This window comes from Mchenga conophoros, linkage group LG13 (genome assembly GCF_057382185.1).
Source record: "Mchenga conophoros isolate Kocher_MC1m ecotype Shallow Benthic linkage group LG13, M_conophoros_male_GT1.1, whole genome shotgun sequence".
In the NCBI taxonomy this organism is placed as follows: domain Eukaryota; kingdom Metazoa; phylum Chordata; class Actinopteri; order Cichliformes; family Cichlidae; genus Mchenga; species Mchenga conophoros.
The window spans coordinates 2,765,283-2,784,984 of record NC_140538.1 but is presented as its reverse complement, the minus strand read 5'-3'; the positions used below and the strand labels follow the sequence as shown (position 1 = coordinate 2,784,984).

The 19,702-nt window shown below is 41.8% G+C and overlaps 1 long non-coding RNA gene across 1 annotated transcript in view; it reads left to right on the top strand.

Annotated features, from left to right (window-relative positions):
* Window positions 1–19,702, top strand: part of LOC146560655 (uncharacterized) — a 40,278-nt gene that overhangs the window by 12,038 nt on the left and 8,538 nt on the right. The window contains exons 5-6 of the long non-coding RNA XR_014894774.1: window positions 3,539–3,621; window positions 17,158–19,621. This is a non-coding gene — a long non-coding RNA (uncharacterized LOC146560655). The remainder of the gene's footprint in view (window positions 1–3,538; window positions 3,622–17,157; window positions 19,622–19,702) is intronic.

Here is a 19,702-nt window from a genome sequence, read left to right as displayed (position 1 = left end):
TCGTTTTCAGGGGCCGACCTCGGCTGCGTTCAGTGACCCCAAGGAGCAATTGGATGTTGTTTACATCCTCGATTACATCTGTAAGGTCAGGATTAATCTACACGTTTCTGTTTTGTAGGAGCGGGCATGAAAAATAAAACGTCTCCTTCATTTATTCAAACACACCAAACTCTGTGCAAACAGTTCAGCTGTGACTCAAACAAACACACTGCAAGCATCTGTGAAAAGCATTCAGCTGCCAGTTTATTAGGCACACTATTCTGTGATACATTACACCTTTATTACAGTTATATGGTCAGTGTTCCTGATAGTGTCATACAAAGGGGTTGTATGACCTTTTGTGACACCAACACACTATGCTAATATTTTAAACTTGATGTACAAGACATAAAAATAATCAACTTTGTGGTCGTGGTAAGAAACCGTTTGAAAGTTGAGCGAAAGTTTAAGAAAGAAGAAGAAGACAGAGAAGATGTTGAACTGTCAAAAATACCGGGTTGCAAAGAAATCCAACATTTGGTTAACATTGTTTGTTTTTGGTGAAATTTAGCAGTGAAAAGGGGAATGTAGAAAGTTTTATGAGGTTATTGTTCTTGTATCGAGCTGTTTCTGTTATTTTGTCCATCCCGTTAATTCCTAAATAATAATAATAATTAATAATAATTGTCGTATAATTACATTTTAATTTTACTTCATCTGTAATACCCATAACAGCTGAACTTTATTTTAACAACTTAGTTGGAAAAGTGCAAACGATTGATATAAAAACCAGACGTTTTACTCCATACGTGACTGACAGTTTTAAACTGTGTTTGTTCTGCTGCATAATTACTACGTACATACAAAGTACAAATACTTTGCTGAAAGTACTTGAACACTTTTCTACATTAACAAAGTTCCAGACTTGTAATCAACTATTTTTACTTTTGAACGGTTCCTTACTGTATAGTTCAGAACAATTCAAAGCAAAACGTTTGTACGTTATCAAAATGAATTATTGTAAATGTAAACGAATAAAAATAATTTAAATACTTACAAATATTTCAAACTAAACTTTGATCACATATATTTATGCTATATTATATGTTACTTGCACCGACCTGTTTTAATCTTAAATGTTGTGAAGTGGCCAAAAACATTAGAATCATTCATGTTAAGGTAGGTTTGTGTGTGTGTGTGTGCGTTTTGTTGCACTACCACATGTTACAAATACAGAAAGGTTTAACGTCTCCCTCTGTCCTATTACGTGACAGATTTTGTACAATAATCTCAGATTTTAAGGGAAATTCTTATTCATGTTCTTTGACATTTGAGTTTACTGTGCTGAGGAAAAATCCTCCCGTACATGTGAACACAGCCTCTGTGTCACAGTCAATGATGGCAATCAGTAACGGAGCAACACAGTTTTAAAGTACGCTCACAGTGAGTGCATACAGTGCACATTTTGTGTATCAGTACTCGAAAGAACGTCTTAATGCAGCAGGCTAGTGAGAAAGAACCAAATGTTAAAGGCTGGTGTAGAGTACCGTACACGGTACATCCAGACTCAGACCAGTTCATAAAGTTTGGGGGCCATACTGGTGCCTATTGGCATCCGTCAGCATTGTCATGTAAGAAAGTGTTTGTGGGGATTTATCTATTTATTTTAGCAGGTTTCAGATTTGCATTTTTTTTACTGCTTGTAATGAAAACTCTCAGGAATATAAACTGAAACAACTTTATCATGTTTTAAGTTTAAGAAATAAATACACGTAAAAATGTTTTTCATTTAAATTGTTTGAAACTATTAATTTTTTTATGTTTTATTGTAGAAGTACTTTTAATATTTATACAGTATAAATAAATTATAGGTTTTATTTATTCACAAAATACCTCTTATTAAACTATAATTAGAGATGTCAGCTGTAAGATCATAATATTCAATTCAGTTTTTTTAAATATTGAGGCTCTTTATATTTTGAAGGTAGACCCTACAGTAATACATGCAATAATATCATGCATGGAAGTGGACGGTAATTATTAAAAGCACAGTGTGTGTTCGTACTGGGCAGCTCCCATTGTGGATGTGCAGCAGAGTGGAAACCAGCTCTGAGCTCTTCTCTGCAAACACAAGAACGCGAAGTCTGAAATACAACCAGACGGCAGCTTCTGTGCTCCAGGTTCCAGCAACGCTTGTTCTCTGCATCCAGAGGGCAGCGTGGGTCATTCAAGACTTAGATTAATTAATAAATTATTAAATAAGAAATAAATGAGATGAGGAAGAACATGATGTTTTGAAAAAAAATCAGCATTTGTTAACCTTGAATATTTTGTGAGTGAAGTGTGGTGGGTTTAAAAAAAAAAAGCTGATAGAGCTGCGTTTGTTGATCCATCTGTCCAAAATTACACTTTACAATAAAATAAATTCTTTCTTTTAGTATTTTTTAAAATGTAATAGCAGAGCATACACTTTTATGTTTGTGAACAAAGGAATTCCCAATATTTGGGGATAGATTAGCGTTTCCTACCTGGGTGATTGAATGATGAGACAATAGATCACGCAAATAAGAAACGGTTCCCTCAAACTTGTATCTATACAAAACGGAGAACAGCACTGAAGGACAGGACCGTGTTCGTGCACGTGTTGTTAGTGGGAGAGCCGACGTGGCCGAAGCGAAGTTCATGTAAAGCATTCAGAGCATTGTGAGACTTAAGTAAGCCTGTGAAACCAGAATGATCTCTGGATCCAGTTTCATCTGAGATATTTTCACGGGAAAACTTAATTATTCCAGTTTTTCTCATTTTCTAAAACCAAAGCAGATTAGGACCTGGCTCACAGATAAACCGTGCAGGTCACAGACGGTGACGGTGTTTGTACTCTGTCATATCCTGTTTCCACTTTCCCCTAAACCAGCACTTTACTATGTTAGCTCTCACTTCAGCTCCGTATTACCTCGGAGTTTCAGTATGGATGTATCCAGAGTTCAGATAAACACTTCCCGTTCACACTCACAAGTCTTAACTTTCTGGAGCTGGTTGATCCCTAGGAAAGTTTCCCACAATGTAGATCCGGAGAGACGGGATGAAAGTAGTTTCCCAAAAGGGACACACCTGATCACTGTACACCTCAGCAAATATATAGTAATAATATAAATATATTAAAAAAGTGTGGGTGTTCAGATATAAAATGTGACAAATGGATTTCTGACATTTGCGTCTGTAGTTACCTTTGTGTTATTTTATTTTATATCTATAAATTAATTTTATTTGCATTTCTGCTTTTAATTCAGCGTCACACCTGTTATATTCTAATATAAACCAGCTGAAAATTGTTACTGTGTTAAATGTTAGAATTGTTTATATATAATTAATTTATATTAGAGTTCAAAATCTTTGAATTTTGTGTAATTTTGCCCACATTAACATTATTTTTAAAGTTTCTGTATTTGTAGTTTTGGTCATCTGTAGCCTCACAGCTGTTATATTTACCTTTGTTTATGATTGATTAAAGCAGTGGATAGATTTAAAATTTGAAATCTTTCTTGCCCCTGTCGACCAGCAAGCGTTTGAGAACCACGTAGACGTCGAGCAGAGCTCCTGACGTAATCTGGATTTCTTCTGCCCGACACGAAACTGCACAGCGTGAGTGAAACCTGAACATTTTATTCATTTCATATCAGAAACAACTAAATAAATAAAGTTGCTGTAATCAGAAGCAAAACTCTTCACGGTGGTACCAGTGTCACCCGGCAGAGGGTCGCAGTGCGTCTCCCAGCTCATACTGGGCGAGGGTCGGGGCACATCCTAGGCTACATGTGATGATGTCACTGTGCCCGCCCACACCCTGTGATTGGCAGGTGCTCTACAGGAAGTGTGGATGGCTGAACAGTACTTTAATGTTGACATAACCTGACACGAGTTTATACAACAACACGGGGTCAAAAACACGATGAGACGTCGCGCTAAACGTGAGGCTTCAGCTCCCAACAGGAAGTTCCTCTTTTTAACGGCGGCTCGTCTGTCGTCTGTGTGTGGACACGACACTGTGAACACAACACTGTGGACACGACACTGTGAACACAACACTGTGAACACGACACTGTGAACACAACCACACAAATCCTGCTTATTAACAGTTATTACCAAAACATCGAATAGCCGCACCACGTTTTCACTAAATTTAGGAAAGTTAATTTCACTATTGCACTTATTGTCCATCATTTACACTTAAATATCGCAAACATAAAGGAGCACTGATTTATTCACCGATGTCTGATCAACGTTCGGCCACATCTATGCATCATAAACCTGCTGCAGGTTATTATTTTTCCTTTAATCCTGCACAAACCAAGTGAAGTATTACTGCAGTAATAAACGAAAGGCTGTAATAATGCATGTAAGAATCAAAGTGATTGAAAAATCTCATTTTTCTCACACAAAAGTAAAGAAGCATCCAGAAAGAGTTCTTTGATAATGAAACCTCAATAAAACAACGATCGTCTGCTTCTATTACAGGTAACAAATATATGCTGTGTAAAATACATACATTATATCATTTCTTTATCCAACTTTTTTATCAACATTAAAACACACTGAGCTGCATAAAAACTCCAGAAGTGCTGATTTTATTTAAATGAGGTGTAACTGTATATTTTTAATTATTATTACCAGAGAAGTTTCTTTTACTCTATAATGATTTCTTAATAACTCGTCTGGATTGTTTTTAAAACTCACGTGACCTGGAAATATTTTACATATTTTGTGTTTTTTCTATTTTACCTCCAGAGATGAAACGCTTCATTAAAACACACAAATATATACATATATATACATATTAAATAATACATTTATTTAATATCCTGTTCTATAAATTTTTATTTCAACTTTTTTTAGTGTCTTTACCTTGTTCTGCTAAAATAAAATCCAACGCTCTGACATTAAAGTTAATTAACTCAGTAACGGAATAAAAATTCCTAATTTTAAATTTCTTACACTTTCCGTATTTCTTTTCCATCTTTGAAGTATTCACACACAAACACTCTGATGTCCTGACTTGGTTTGGAATCGAAGCCGTAACGGTTTAAAAGCAGAAATATGAAATCGCTGCACTCTTGACGGTAAATTCAAAGTGCGACATTTAAAACGATGGATTCAACCTGGAGCTCTCAGAGTTTTACATTCATGCTGTTCTTTAATTAAAACTAGGTTGATGTACGTTATTTCGAGACGTTTTGGACACCGACGATCACCAGGACGCTGCTCTGCAGTCGAGTAAATTCCGTGTGATTGTAGGAAAACGTTGAATAAAGTGAGAAGAGGAACGTAATCTCGACTCAAACGGGACGATTTTATCTCCACTTTCAGGATTTTTCAGCGTCGTGAAACTGCGACGGCGGCTCGCACGTTTTCTGTAGGTTTTTATATTTTATTGCATCAAGAAAGCCCAAACAGCCGTGATGTTAATTCCCTTTGAGAGGATCACACAGAGTTACTCCACCGTGAGAGGCTAAAATGAAGACTGTGAGTGGAAACGACTTCTTTTAACAAGACGACCACGACCCTGAACGCACCTCACAAAAGCTGGATCGGCTCGGGCTCGACGGCAGAAGGACCGGAGGAGGAAAAATGTTCTTTTTGCAGCAAAAACCAGGAGGCTCGAGCGTCGCCTCCCTCCTGCAGCTCTACAGTGGCACCAAAGCACTCCCGGCCAGCGCCGCCATTTTGTGTCCGCAAACCGTTTTCGGTTGCAGTTGATCTGTTTGGAAAACTTTTGCAGACTGAATCAGAGTCAGAATCAGAATACTTTATTGATCCCTGGGGGAAATTATTTTTGTTACAGTGCTCCATTTTAAACCAACATTAAGACAAGACAGACAATACACTAACTAAGAATAGTACAATATATACATATATATACATACATACAGGGTCCAGGGAAGGCAGCTCCTTGTTTTCACCGCCGCCTTCGCTTCCCTCCGTGTGCGAGCGGGCGACACCTGCACGAAAACAAACCCCGGAGTGCGTGGGAGTGTGTGTGTGTGTGAACCCCACACCCTCTCGCGCCATTAACCCCCGACAGCCTCGCTTTTCCCCCATCACACCCAGTGACCTCTGTGTTGACGCATCGGCCATCTTGTTCCATTACAATGTAGTGTAAATGTGTGTGTGTGTGTGTGTGTGCGTGCACTGTGGCGGGACGTGCAGTCGCTTCTTTCATTGTCTGGCTCGGTTCATTACCAGTCCGTTGGTGGTCATCACTTCACTGATCATTAACGGCTGTACAGCTGGACGCTGGCAGCGAGCCATAAGTCTGTGTGTCTGTGTGTGTGTGTGTGTGTGTGTGTGTGTGTGTGTGTGTGTGAGCATTAGGGCGTATTATGTGTTTAAAATGTTGAGTTCACACATTTGAATGTTTATCACTGCACAAATGGTAACAGCGAGCTCTTAAAGTTCAGACAAGTTTGATCAAAGCTTTTCAACGTGGCTGAAATGTAACGCAGCAGCAACAACGCCTCGTCCCTCTGGCATCTACGGAGACGCAGCTTCGTGTGCACACCAGTCAGCATCTGGTTTTAGACACCTACACTTGGAACCGCTGTAGCAGTCCAGCCAGGCTGATCGCCGAGGCCTCAGTCTGTACCGCTTCCTCAAAGGTGCCGGCGTGGCTGATGGGTGTCTGCAGAGCCGTGTGTGCTGTGGCTCTGTGCTCGATGTCAAAGGTGACAGCGATCACTCCCGTTACGTGTGAACGAACAGGCTTGTTGCCGTTAATGGGTCGTTTTAACCCAAACCACAAATCTCCCCGATCTTTCACCGAGTCGTTTTTACAACATCAGCATGACCATCGAGTGGAAGGCGGAGCAAAAAAGAAAAAATGTGCAAACTCAGCAGAACCCTTACCTCTGGAAACAAAGTCCCTGCGACTCCTCCGACCTCCACGATGTCTCCCCGCAGCAGAGAGAAGTGCCTCCATCCATCCCTGCCCTGTGACGGAGGTGCAGAAGCATCAAAAGCACAGCTGGCACATCAGGAAGCAGCTCAAGTGCAAAGATGTTTTTCTTCTCTATTTGACTTTGCCTGATTTTATTATTACTTTTATTATTCATTCATTTTTCTACCGTGCATGCTTAGTCACCTGCGTCCGTCGTGGACGGTGGATGTAGCCACCGTGACTTCACCGACTAACGACTGTGACGCGTGCCGACAAATCGTGAGCGAATAATAGAAACCCTCCTTTCTCATGCTTGTAACGGACCGTGATCAGCATGGAGCCACACTGCTGCTCGCTCAGCTTCACGGCGCGGCTCATCAGCTTCATCACCAGCACACTTCTCTTCATCGTCCCCTCGCCCTCCAGGATTGTGTTAAAAAGCTCTGTGCGCGCTCTCCTCCGCAGCTGCCTTTAACACGACTGTTGCAAAACTGAAATGCAACTGTATTCATAGTAAACAAGTGTTGATATCTGAGCGTCTCCTACACCGGACGAGGTTCTCGTGCTTTTAACTCTTTAAATAAGAGACCGTAAAAACTCGTTGGGCCTTTCCGGCTCTGTTCACAGTCAGCTCGTCTTCAAGCTCAGCTTTTTAAAGCTCACGGCCTCACCGAACGCCGATCATCTCTTTGGTCACATTCTCTCAGCTGAAGTTTGGTCTGTTTTTGGCGTCTGATACTTGTCTTTCGATCGTGGCTCAAGAGTTGGGAGTTCGCCTTGTAATCGGAAGGTTGCCGGTTCGAGCCCCGGCTTGGACAGTCTCGGTCGTTGTGTCCTTGGGCAAGACACTTCACCCGTTGTCTACTGGTGGTGGTCAGAGGGGCCGGTGGCGCCAGTGTCCGGCAGCCTCGCCTCTGTCAGTGCGCCCCAGGGTGGCTGTGGCTACAATGCAGCTGCCATCACCAGTGTGTGAATGTGTGTGTGAATATGTAAAGGGCTTTGGGGTCCTTAGGGACTAGAAAAGCGCTATATAAATACAGGCCATTTACCATTCTCCTTCAAACATGGCTGAGATTTCGTTTTCTTTTCTTCCAGCAGAGCTGAAGGTTTTTGTTTTTTAGGAATCCTCCAGTTGGATCGTCTGTAGTTAACTTCCTCCTAACTTGGCAGTCGTTGTAAATTTTAGTTTACATGGGTGTCGCTTTATTCTAACACCTGGGAGAACTAAGTGTTTCAAACTGGTTCCCAGTTAGTTTTGAGGACATGAAAAAAGAACCTGGCCCCATAAACAGTTAAGAAGACAGGATTTAACGAGCGGATGACTGTCAACCCTGCGACCGTGCTCGCCGTGCTCACTTTAGCTGTATTATGTGTATTTGTGTTTATTTTTAGCCGTGTGGTTCACCGTTTCTGCCCCCAGGACTCATCTGCTGTGTCCCGGCCTGCAGTTTGGATAAGACATGCTGTGTGTCATCACGCCCACGTCTGTGTGCGTTTTTGTAGAATCTGAGACGCTGTAGTAAAAAAATGTGACTTCATGCACGTTTGTCTGCTTGACTGCATGTCTGTGTGTGTGTGTGTGTGTGTGTGTGTGTCTGTGTGTGTGTGTGTGTGTGTGTGTGTGTGTGTCTGTGTGTGTGTGTGTCTGTGTGTGTGTGTGTCTGCGTGTGTGTAAATGTTGCACATAAATGAGCAATTTTGTGTGTTTTCCTGAGGGCTGGGGTAGAGAACATCTGCAAGTTTCTGTGTGTTTTACAGTACAGCACACACACACACACACACACACACACACACACACTTGTGTGTCCATTATTGCAGTTTGACAGCACGCTCATATCTCCTGTTTAATTGATTGATTGGTTTTATTAAGCACATCAAAACACATTTATTGAAACCTCGATCTCAGCAGCTGCTGCATGCTCTCCATCACCAACAGCCTGAGGCTCTCATATGCAGGGTGCATCCTGCACAGGTGTGCAGCAGGTCAAAACGATGAATATCTTATTTAAGTGCTGTTGTTTATGTCTAATATTCCTCGGGTGCTGAGCCCCGACAGGGGGCAACTTAGGCGTGGTGGGTCGCCGGGCTTACAGTATGCTGGCGGGAAACCCTCTGAGCTTAAACAGAACGTCAGGCCATCTGTCCCAAAGTTTAAGTTGTACTGTAAATGCAGAGGCCTCGTCTAAGCCATGGCTCACTATCATGGAAAACACAGACAGCAAACGTGAGCTGCAGACGGCCGTGCTGGCTGCTGAGCCGGGGCTGAAGCTGCTTTAAACGAACACATTTTATTAGTTTAGCATCAGGTCACAGTCAGCGTCATCCGCGGGTGTTCTGTCGTGTGAGGAAAACGTCCAGCGTCACAGGAAGAAACAGCGTACTGTATATAAAAGATGGATGTAGCGTCTGCGGGTTCTGAAGTGCATGAAACCTGTATTCTGTCCAATGGCCAGCAGGAGGGGACTTCTCCAATTGTTCTTCACTCTCAATAAACCTGAAGCAATAATTCTGAGTAAAATGCAACTGAAATATATAAAATCCAAAGTTTATTGATTCACATAATGAATCATTCAGGAATGTGTTTGGTGTACGCTGAACGTGTGCAAGCCATTACATTTGATGTGAACAGATTTGACATTTTAAATTGTGCTTAAAGAACTAAACACACAGAAAACTTGCAGTAATCACATTTCACTCAACAGTTTTTTTGAGTGATTGGGAAATTATCCCGACGGATTTAAACTTCAGTAAAAACTTTTCTTGTTATTTTGTGCACTCGGTCTTTTTTATTATTATAAAATGTGAATAAATGTAAGTTTAGGTTATGAACCTGAACTTCAGTAATCGAGCTCTACATTTAACTTTTCAGCTCAGTAGGTAGATCGCTCGCCCCGTAATCGGAAGGTCAGGGGTTCAAATCCACTGAACAGCTACCCTGAGGTACCCCTGAGCAAGGCACCGTCCCTAAGCACTGCTCCCTGCCTCACTGAGTGAGTGGGTTAAATGCAGAGAGTAGTTTCCCTACAGGGGATCAATGAAGTACACGAAAACAAAAAAGTATTTCAACATTATTGTTGACATATTAATTCTGTAAGTGCAGAATAAAAATAAACAACCAAAAATATTATTGCTGTAAAAGCAGCAACAATAAAAGCTCCGAGATACTCAGTGGTGTGTCTAGAAAAGTTTTGTTGGGGGGGCCAGGTGGGGGCACAGATTTGGAGAAGGGTGGCAGATAATGTTAAAAACAAATCTACCAACCGTTCATCATAATTCAGTAACCCTATAAACCTAATAACCGAATGTGCTTTTAACTCTTATTATAATGAGGTTTTAACCACTACAGTGCAAAGTTTTTAGATACTGCGTTGATAAAGTACAAGAGATACAATCAGTCAGTGTTTACTCAGCATTTAAGGACAGCAATATTTGCATAGTATTTTTACTGACATGTAGTGCACATATGTTTTGGGTGAAAACATTTTTGAATATTAAAATACGAACATTTTTAACATACAATTGGCAAATTAGCCAATGCCAATGCAAAACCAATGCCTATTAAAAAAAGAAGATAATCTTCTCACAAACTGGTGTTTGATTTTGAAACAGGAAAAAAGTGGGGAAACAAATGAAAAGACTAATATTTGAATAAAACCTGAAAGCAAGTAAATACTTTCTATGCTGCCTTATGGTAAACTTTGGTAATATTGATAAAGAACAACACTGGCTGATGATGAAATACAGTCAGCTGGCATGGTGACACTGCCAGTATTAACCTGCAGGGCTGGACTGGGACAGAAAATTGGGCATTTTCACTACAGACCGGCCCACCAGGTAGTAAAGCCATAAAGCCTTTGAATGAAAACAGACGCTGTGGTGACAGTGATGTACAGTCTTTTTGGTATATGTATGATTTCTATACATTTTACGTATAATTCGCAAGATTCAGATAATTATTTAATAAAAGCTAGATTTTTAAAATGACAAAAAGAAAGAAAGGTATGTCTTTGTGCCCCCCTCTCCCTGTTAATGCCCTACCTGCCCCCCTGGCAGAACTTTGCTAGACCCGCCCCTGCACAGTTACCAGCTGTCAGCTGCTTAGAAAAGGATCCTGGTGTTATTTGTCTCTCAGAAACAGTTCATAACTTCAACTCATCCATGTGACCTAAAAGGTAAACCTGTTTCTCCATCACAGCTCTGATGATCCAGTAAGGACATCTCCTGGTTTCATCTTCATGTTTCCCTCTCACCACATATCCAAACCGACATCATGACCAGCAGCTTTACAGCTGTGGCTCCAGCAAACATCAGCTGATACTAGAAATTAATATTAAATAAATTCTAACAACAGCTGATCAAGCTTAAAAGTGCTGCTGTTGTTTAGCGCGACATCCGCTGGTTTCCTCTTTCTGGCGCAAAGTGAGTGATAAACAAACAAGAGAGACGATCAGCTGATCATTGATCAGTTTCATGATTAAAGTAGCAACAGGAGAGGGAGGGGGGAGAATGAGAGGAGAAGAGGCAGCTGTGCAGCGTAAACACAGAGTAACTCCAGCTTTGTGTCTTTTCCATTCTAGCTGAAGTCCGGGACAAACTGTGTTCCTTTTCAGCTCAACACCAAACGCGTAATATTTTCTCTGAATGCGGGATGATTTTGTTTTTTACAGGACGGTTGGCAACTTTACTAACTGACCTTATGAATAAAATAAAGTTCACTATCAGTAACATCACAGCACCCACCCAGCTGTATAGGAACTCCGTCATGCTAGCTCACACAGTACGAGTTATTGTAACTCAGCAGTCCCCAACCCCCGGGCCTCGGACCGGTACCGGTCCGTGAGTCGTTTGGTACCGGGCCGCGAGAGTTGAGGCTCAGGTGTGAAATGTTTAGTTTTCAGGGTTTTTATCGGTTTTCAGCGTTATTTTGTTATCGTTTTTATCGTTTACTCGGTTTTCCTGGGGCTTTTCACGTGTGTTATAATAAATTTTCTTTTTTTCGGTACCGGTACTAGTTTTATTTTGTTGTATTTATCCGCGACACCTTAAAGGCCGGTCCATGAAAATATTGTCGGGCATAAACCGGTCCGTGGCGCAAAAAAGGTTGGAGACCGCTGTTGTAACTGACTGTAAAAAGTCAACACAACGAAAAGAAACTCCACCTAAACTTGGTTTATATCTGACCCAGACAGACTGCAGGTCAGAACTTCTTACCTGAAGTTCACCTGACGCTCAGACCGGCGGCCACCTCAGGTCTCTGCTCCTCCGCCCCCCATTTCCCTCATCCACCTGCTGGCCTCTGTGGAAGCTCCGCCATAGCCACCACCAAACAACTCAGTTATTTTTACACATCGGCAGCATCTGGCCAATCCACCACCTCTCATTGTTCATGCCGTTACAAAAAAAAAGTCATCAGCCCACCGGTATGCCCGATGGCCAGTCCAGCGATGTTAACCTGCAACCAAATCTGCAGCTCCATACAGCAATGTTACGACTTAGATTATATCTTATAACTCATAACTCTTATGCTAGCTCCCCCAGCAGTCTACTGTCTGAAATATTCGACGGTTGCAATAATTCTTTAAGTGTTATTTTTTCCTTGGGATTGTAATTTAAAGTTTACTAAACTCAACAAACTTAATATTACTTACCGGGACATTTATTCTCTCCTCATTTTCTTTCTCCGAAAAATTGTTTCCTGCAGTGCGTCTTTCTCCTTCCTTTGCTAACATGATGCTCATAGTGCCGAAGCCGGTGCTGCATTCACTTACACTTGGATATCTGAGCTTCACTGTGAAAACATAATCGTAGATTTGCTATTTGATTGAATTTTATTGTTTTAGCTTCGGGGTGGCACCTGGGGTGGCCAGTCTGGGGGGGGCATGGCCACCCCGCTGGACACGCCACTGGAGATACTAATGGCAAAGAATAATAGAGAAATTAAAGTCTTGTCATAAAATGTTCAAAACTGAAATTTTGATTTGTTTAATAAATATTAAATCTTCAAACTGAATAAACAAATGTAAAAAAGTAAAAAGATTCCAGAATTTTTTTTCTCAGAATCCAAACAATAAAAGAAATAAAGGAAACAAATACAGTTTCTATTGTCACAGAAACATGATAATAACAAAATCACGCCTCTCTGATCTGGGCACTCACAGACTTTCAGGGTCACGTTTATTCTTCTGCATTTTAATCTCCTCCGTATTATTTTAATATCTCAGTGTATTTCTGTGCCTTTGTTTTGATAAATGACTCAAACTAACCGTGTTTCCTCTCGTCTCTGTGCTGGGAAAAAAGACTTTGTTCCTGTTTAAACCTCAGACCTTATTTCCCCTGAAATCAATACAAACATTTAATTTTAGCTGCCCATTGGTGGGGGTGGGGGGTCAGGGTAAAAATCATTTGTGGGGATGTGATATGATTAGCGCTGACGTAATGAAGTGGGTGTCTGAGGTTGGGTGAATAATCAGACTAGCTGCTCTGGTTTCTGGAGGATTTATTGCAGGTCGGTTTGTCTGTGATCATGTGACAGCTCCTCCTTATGATTATAAGCAGCTGTGATTGGACGATGCTGTCCGTGTGTGTGAAACAGCAGGTGTGACTGTTGTGGTCTCTGTGAGCTTCAGTGTGTGTCCATGTTCTCTCTGTATGTGTGCTATAATCGTACGTGTGCCGTCCCATTGATTGAGCACTTCCTGTTCTCTGATTGTCATTGTTTCCAGATGCCTGATTATCAGTGAATGCCCCCCACCCACCCGCCCACCGACCCCACCCACCGACCCCACCAGGCCAAACACAGCAGCTGTACAGTGATACATGTGCAGCATGGATGGCTTCCTGTGTGACTTTATCAGCGTCGTTGCTTCGGCTTCACATTTGCAGCATCCATTCATGCACAGCTCTCTGAGCTCTGCACTCTGGACCATCGCTGCAGCTTCTATCTGTCCTTTTTCAGCTGTTCTGTTGCAGATTTGCTGCTGTGATTGGATCTTTGTCCTGTAGCTGTGGGACATATTTGACTCTACTTCGGTATACTGAGGAGTTCACGGTCCACTCCTCCCCGTGCTCACAGCTGGTCTGAGGAGTTGGTTTTGTGCATTAAGGACAAACGTCTCCTCTTTGGTCTCGTCTGTTCCAGCAGTTGTTCTTTGTTCAGATGCAGCTTTGCAAACCTAAGCTGTGCTGCTAGCCTTTCCAAACCTGCCATGACCTTTAACCTTCAACCTGCTAACTGAGGCCTGTAGAGTCTGCGGTGGAGCTTTTGGGTTTTTGCAGCTCCTCTGAGCAGCGCTCGGTGTGGCCTGGGGTCACTCCACTACTGGGAGGACTGGGAGCCGTCTTGATGATTCGACTGAATGTTTGTCACTGTTTGATGACGGGCTGCAGAACACTTTCCACACTGATGTCCTTTTGACATTGTGTGAACACAACTGCAACACCTCTGCTTTCACAGATGTGCTCACGCTCACTAATGAATTCATTAATTAGCGTATCTGATTAGCAGCACCTGAATGCAACGTGCCCTCTCCAGTTTTTCACACACTGTTTCTGCGGTTTTCCTCATCTTTTAAAGAGCTAACGACACAGGGTGAGGTTCTCTTTATTTAAGACCTGCAAAGGAGCAGATGGTTTTTAGTATGTCCTGAGAAAACTTGAGAATGGAAGGAGGAGGAGGGTGTACTTTGTTGTCCACTAGTGTATATAAAAGGTGGCTGTAGTGACATCACCTGTTGGTGTGCAATAGTATTGCCGTTTTTTGTATGTGAGGGTGGAGAGCTGAGCTGCACAGAGCTCAGTAACATCCAAAAAAAATCCAAAAAAAATCCCAGAACAGACTTCTTGTGCGTGTGTGTGTGTGTGTGTGTGTGTGTGTGTGTAAGCTGCAACAGAAAATAAATGTGCAGATGTTGATTCTTACTATTTGTAGACAGATGAAACCGTCCTGTAGCTGTGGACTTTTTCAGTGATGGTGTAGATGACAGACTCAACAAGAACTCAAACCAGCAACCTGCGTGTTACCAGTCAGGCAGCCAAACCTCTGGTCTTTATCACATGGCCTCACAGATCCAGCACTCCCACAAAGACAGATGAACACTCACACAGAGCTGAAAAATCAACACAACACTCCTGACATCTGTTAAATCCATTATTGACAATCGTCCATCTTTTAGAAGGAATCTGTCTATCATGATGCCAGTTTGGACCAGATACTCTTCCTCTAATCCTGCTTCATCGTCCAGGACAAATATTTTACAAATATCTGCTGTACTTTTTAATCTTTCCCAGTTAAGAGTTCAAAGAGCAGATCTGAAGATCCCTGGATTCTCCTTACATCCTGTCAAAGCACACAGAGGTTTGGAGGCTGATTTTCAGCATTTTTTGACAAAAATGAGATTTTTGCTTTATCACTTTCTGCTGTGGCAACATAACGTGCTGCTCCTCGTTTTCCAGCCTGCTGTTGCTCTAACAAACGTTAGCAGTGAAAGAAAAGAACAGAAATATCACCTTTCACAATACATGGTAATAATCCTTTGGAAAACCGAGGGCGCCGACGACTTCTCAGAGCATCTTCGTGTTTCCGTTGCCATCGAGGTTTTCCCTGGCGGCGATGACATGTGTAAGCACATGTAGAAATGTCGGCCATATTGATCGTGAGCAGCCTTTAATCTGCGGCAGCTCTTTCCTCCATTACAGCTGATTAGTCGCCGCTTTAGCTTCCTGCCGCGTTGTGAAACCTGAGACGGCGGTTGTGGAAACACGAGTGTAATTACAGCCGGGAAAGACACAACAGGCCGGAGAGATGGCTGCGTGCTGTTTGAAAATGTTTGAATATGTTTATTGAACGCAGCCTGTAAAATCCTGACCAGTAAACCACAGTAAATCCCTGCAGGGCAGATGGTGGTGTAATTGCTCTCTACTGCACCCTGCCTGGTGGAGCGCCGGCTGGAAAACAAGGTCTCAGTCCGGCCTGGGAGAAATATCTCAAAGAGCGAATCAGCAGCACCGATACAATCAAACACATTTCACATCCTCACAGTTTCCTCTTTTGATCATTGTGACAATTTTTTCTGGTCTGAATTTGTGTTTTCATCACAGAAATACAGAAACGTGTTTTCCAGGTTCATGAAAACTGTGTTGAAGCTTTGCTGCATGAAGTTAACTGAGAGGCAAAAGTGAAAAGAAGAAATGAAACTTTTAAGAATGACAGCGAAACATAAAACAAACAGCTGAGTGAAGCCGTCGACCGAGGAAGAGCGCGGGGGGATTAAAGTAAACGTGCCCGTTAACCTGAAATCATCGATAACGATCACAGTGACTGTTCCCCAACTCCTCCTGGAGGTGCTGATCAGTCGGGATGAAGCTCACTCTGTTACTGGCCGTGGGACCAGGATCATCTACGTATCTGTATATATGTTATCTGTACTAATATCTATAGAGCCTTGGAAATTATACGTTTGCAGTATGTTTATGCTGTTGTTTGTAAATAAATTATTTGATAAAGAACCACTGCACTAAAAATAGTTTAAGTCCACAGAAATATGTTGTCATACATATCTTTAAATAAATCCTCATCGTCGGTGATGCTAACAGAGCCTGTAATCGATCACTTTGCCTCAGAGCCGGAGCTCGGCCTCGGGGCCGGTGTCCTGCAGGTTTCAGACGTGTCCGTGATCCATCACAGCTGATTTAAATGGATAAATGACCTCCATGTCTTGAAGCTCTCCAGGAGCCTGGGAATGAACTAACCATGTGATTCAGGTGTGCTGACCCAGGGTGAGATTTAAAACCTGCAGGACACCGGCCTTCGCACCCTGGAGCTCCACCACCCCTGTCTTTAACTATGAATATGTAGCTCGCAAAGAAGAAGAACAATAAATATGTTTTTATAACTTCGTTATTAAAGCGATATAATGAGCATAAAAGAATGACGTGGTAAATTAATATACACGTCTGTGTTTTCATTCATAAGAAGCAAATAAGCGCTGCATGCTGCTGGATTAATAATAACTTCTCAGGAGCAACAGGATAAATCTGACGTGGGAAATGTGACGGCTTTCTCATGAAAGTGTCTGCTAAAGGAAGTGAATGAGTTCATCTGCAGGTCATCACAGAGCTTTAAAATCAGCTGACAATAAAGTATAATTTTACACTGACATTCAGAACGAGGCGAGATGGGAAAACTTCACATCCAACTTAAATGTTTTTAGTGGGTTTGTGGGGGCTAATCCTTTTTTTCAATCATTCAGATCACCCACAGTTGGGACGCTCCTGTATGCAGCAATAAGCCGGTCAGCGCTATGGATTACTTCTGATCGCAGCAGTTGTGCGGCTCTCCAAATGATAAAGAGACAGCGGATAAAGTCGAGAACACTTTGTGATGCAACTGTTCTGATTTCTTCTTTTTCTCTGGTGCTCCTTTGCTTGGTCAGTGAATCTGTTTGGATTTTCTTGTGTTTTCTTAGTCACTTTGTCTTTAGTCCTTTTTAGTTCTCTATTTTATTCTGTTTTGGTTTATTCTGTAAGTGTTTTCTTTGTCCCGTCCATTTGCCTCCACGTTAAGTTCATTCATCTCTGCTGTTCCTCGTGTAATTATTCTAACTTCATGTTCAGTCTTACTTCCCTCCTCTTGTCTCACTGTCTTGTTCAGCGGTGCCTCCTTACCCTTGTGTTTCCACTTCTCTGATCACCTTCATGTGTATAAATAGCCCTGTCCTTCCCCTCAGTCTTTGGGGTGCGTAGTGTCCTTGGTTTGTTCTCTGGTAGGTTTTGGCCGTCACCTTGCAGGCTTTGTATTGTGGATTTTTCTCAGCAACCTGAACACCGTGACATGAAAAGTAGATCTGAGTAAATTTGTCTTAATATGTGTTATTGGAAATCAGAATAAAGGGTAATAATCTGCTTACGGTAAAAACCCTTCAGCTCTGTCAGTGAGAACGTAACGTCTAAATATCCTAAGACTTTTTGCTCTTTTTTGGAGTTTAAACATCTTGTTATAAATGTTCATGATCTTTTCTGAAAACAGAAAAATCACAAAAGCCCTGTTTCTCCTTTGTGTTCCTAATGTTCTGGCCCATAATGTAATTAAAGTGATAGCTGAGGAAATTTAGAAATATTTATAAACATAAGAGCTAGCTTATCGAGAGGCTTACTCAGCATGTCACCATCCTCTGGACGTCAAATCTGATGCAGAATTTAAACTGTCTGAGAAACATCCGTCTTCACGGGCTCTAAAACAAAGGAGGAGAAATCTGAGACAATCAAATGATCTGCTGATGAACTCTTGGTAATTACCTCTCCAGCTGCTCTATTTACCTTACAGTCGTATGATGTGACCACGAGAAATCCCAAACAGACCTGCGAGTCTAAAGAGAAAGACTTAAATTGACTCAGATGACACGAAGCCGTCCATTAGTGTCTAAATCTGAAATCTAAGGAAAACATCTGCGCCATCAGCGTGATGCAGACTTCACATCAGGCCTGTCTGGTTCTGCCTGGACAGTTTGTTCCTCAGAGTTTTTCCTTGGAAGTGGAGCGTCGTGCGCCTGTTGTCAGTCGACGTTTGGAAACAAAGCGTGCAGAGCGTCATCTTTTCTTAACAGACCATCAACGCACAGCCAGAGGTGAAGTCACTTTTATGGAAATGAGGAAGATGAGAGGAAGCGGGTGGAGCCCAGACCGGCTTCAGACCGGCTGAAGTGGCACACAGTCCTGTGTATGAGTTCAGGCATCGAACCAAACTAGCTTCAGCAGCCTGTTTGCCACGAGCGAGTCCACCACGATGGTCTGAAGGTGGGCTGATGGTGAACCAAGAAGGTGTTGCTTTGTTAGACGTCCCTGTCGTGTGATTTTTAAAAAAGAAACAGAAACTGTGATTGTTTATTTTTGATGCTCCTCCCTCCAGCCCCAGCTACCCCCAAACACCTGCACATGAAGACCTGAAAACCAGCAGCTGGCTTCAGCTGTACCTAAAACGTTTTTAAGACATGATATTTAAGCATGGAGCTACTGTGATCAGAGACTTAAAAGTCAGCACATGATAAATGTAAATGATTTCTCTGATTTATAACTTTCATTTTACTCCAAATCAGTGAGATTTACTGTTATTTATGTAAAACTGAATTACGCGCGTTAATCTGTTTCTGAATTTATTCCCTAAAAGTTTTGGCCCTGTTTGAATTTAACTGTCACCAGTTTGAAGTCACAGTGTCTAAAATCTAATATTAATATCATATTAATTGTATTATATTTGATACTAATATATGATTAATATTTTAATATTATGACTCCCTATTTCTGTGTATCACTAGTCCAGCCATAGACTGTATATTAAAGACTGACATCCATGATGTCATCCTTGAGGGCGGAGCCCTTCAGTGATGGAGTCGAGTGATTCAGTATCTCCAGTATCCGATAGCCTGAACTGTCACTAAGTAGTAAAGTAAACTTTGAGTGATGTACTGTAACTGTTCTGTTTGAAAACCATGATTTTAACGTTATCACTATTTTTTAATCCAAAGTCTGTGCACAGAGAGCCCATACATCACTTAACTATGCTGTTAGTTCATCAGTAACTGATGTGATGTTCGGATGTTTGGACCTGTGCTGTGTCAGTCAGCCCAGGTGACAACAACATGACTCTAAATGAGCCCCTCCTCTAATCCAAGAACCGTCACACAGGTCCAGTCCAGGAGCGCCTAGCAAATTAAACAGGTGAGTTTAAAACAACAAACCTTCATGCTTGTGCAGGCTGTAAATGTGTATGTTTGCTGTAAAAGTTGTGCATTTTACCAA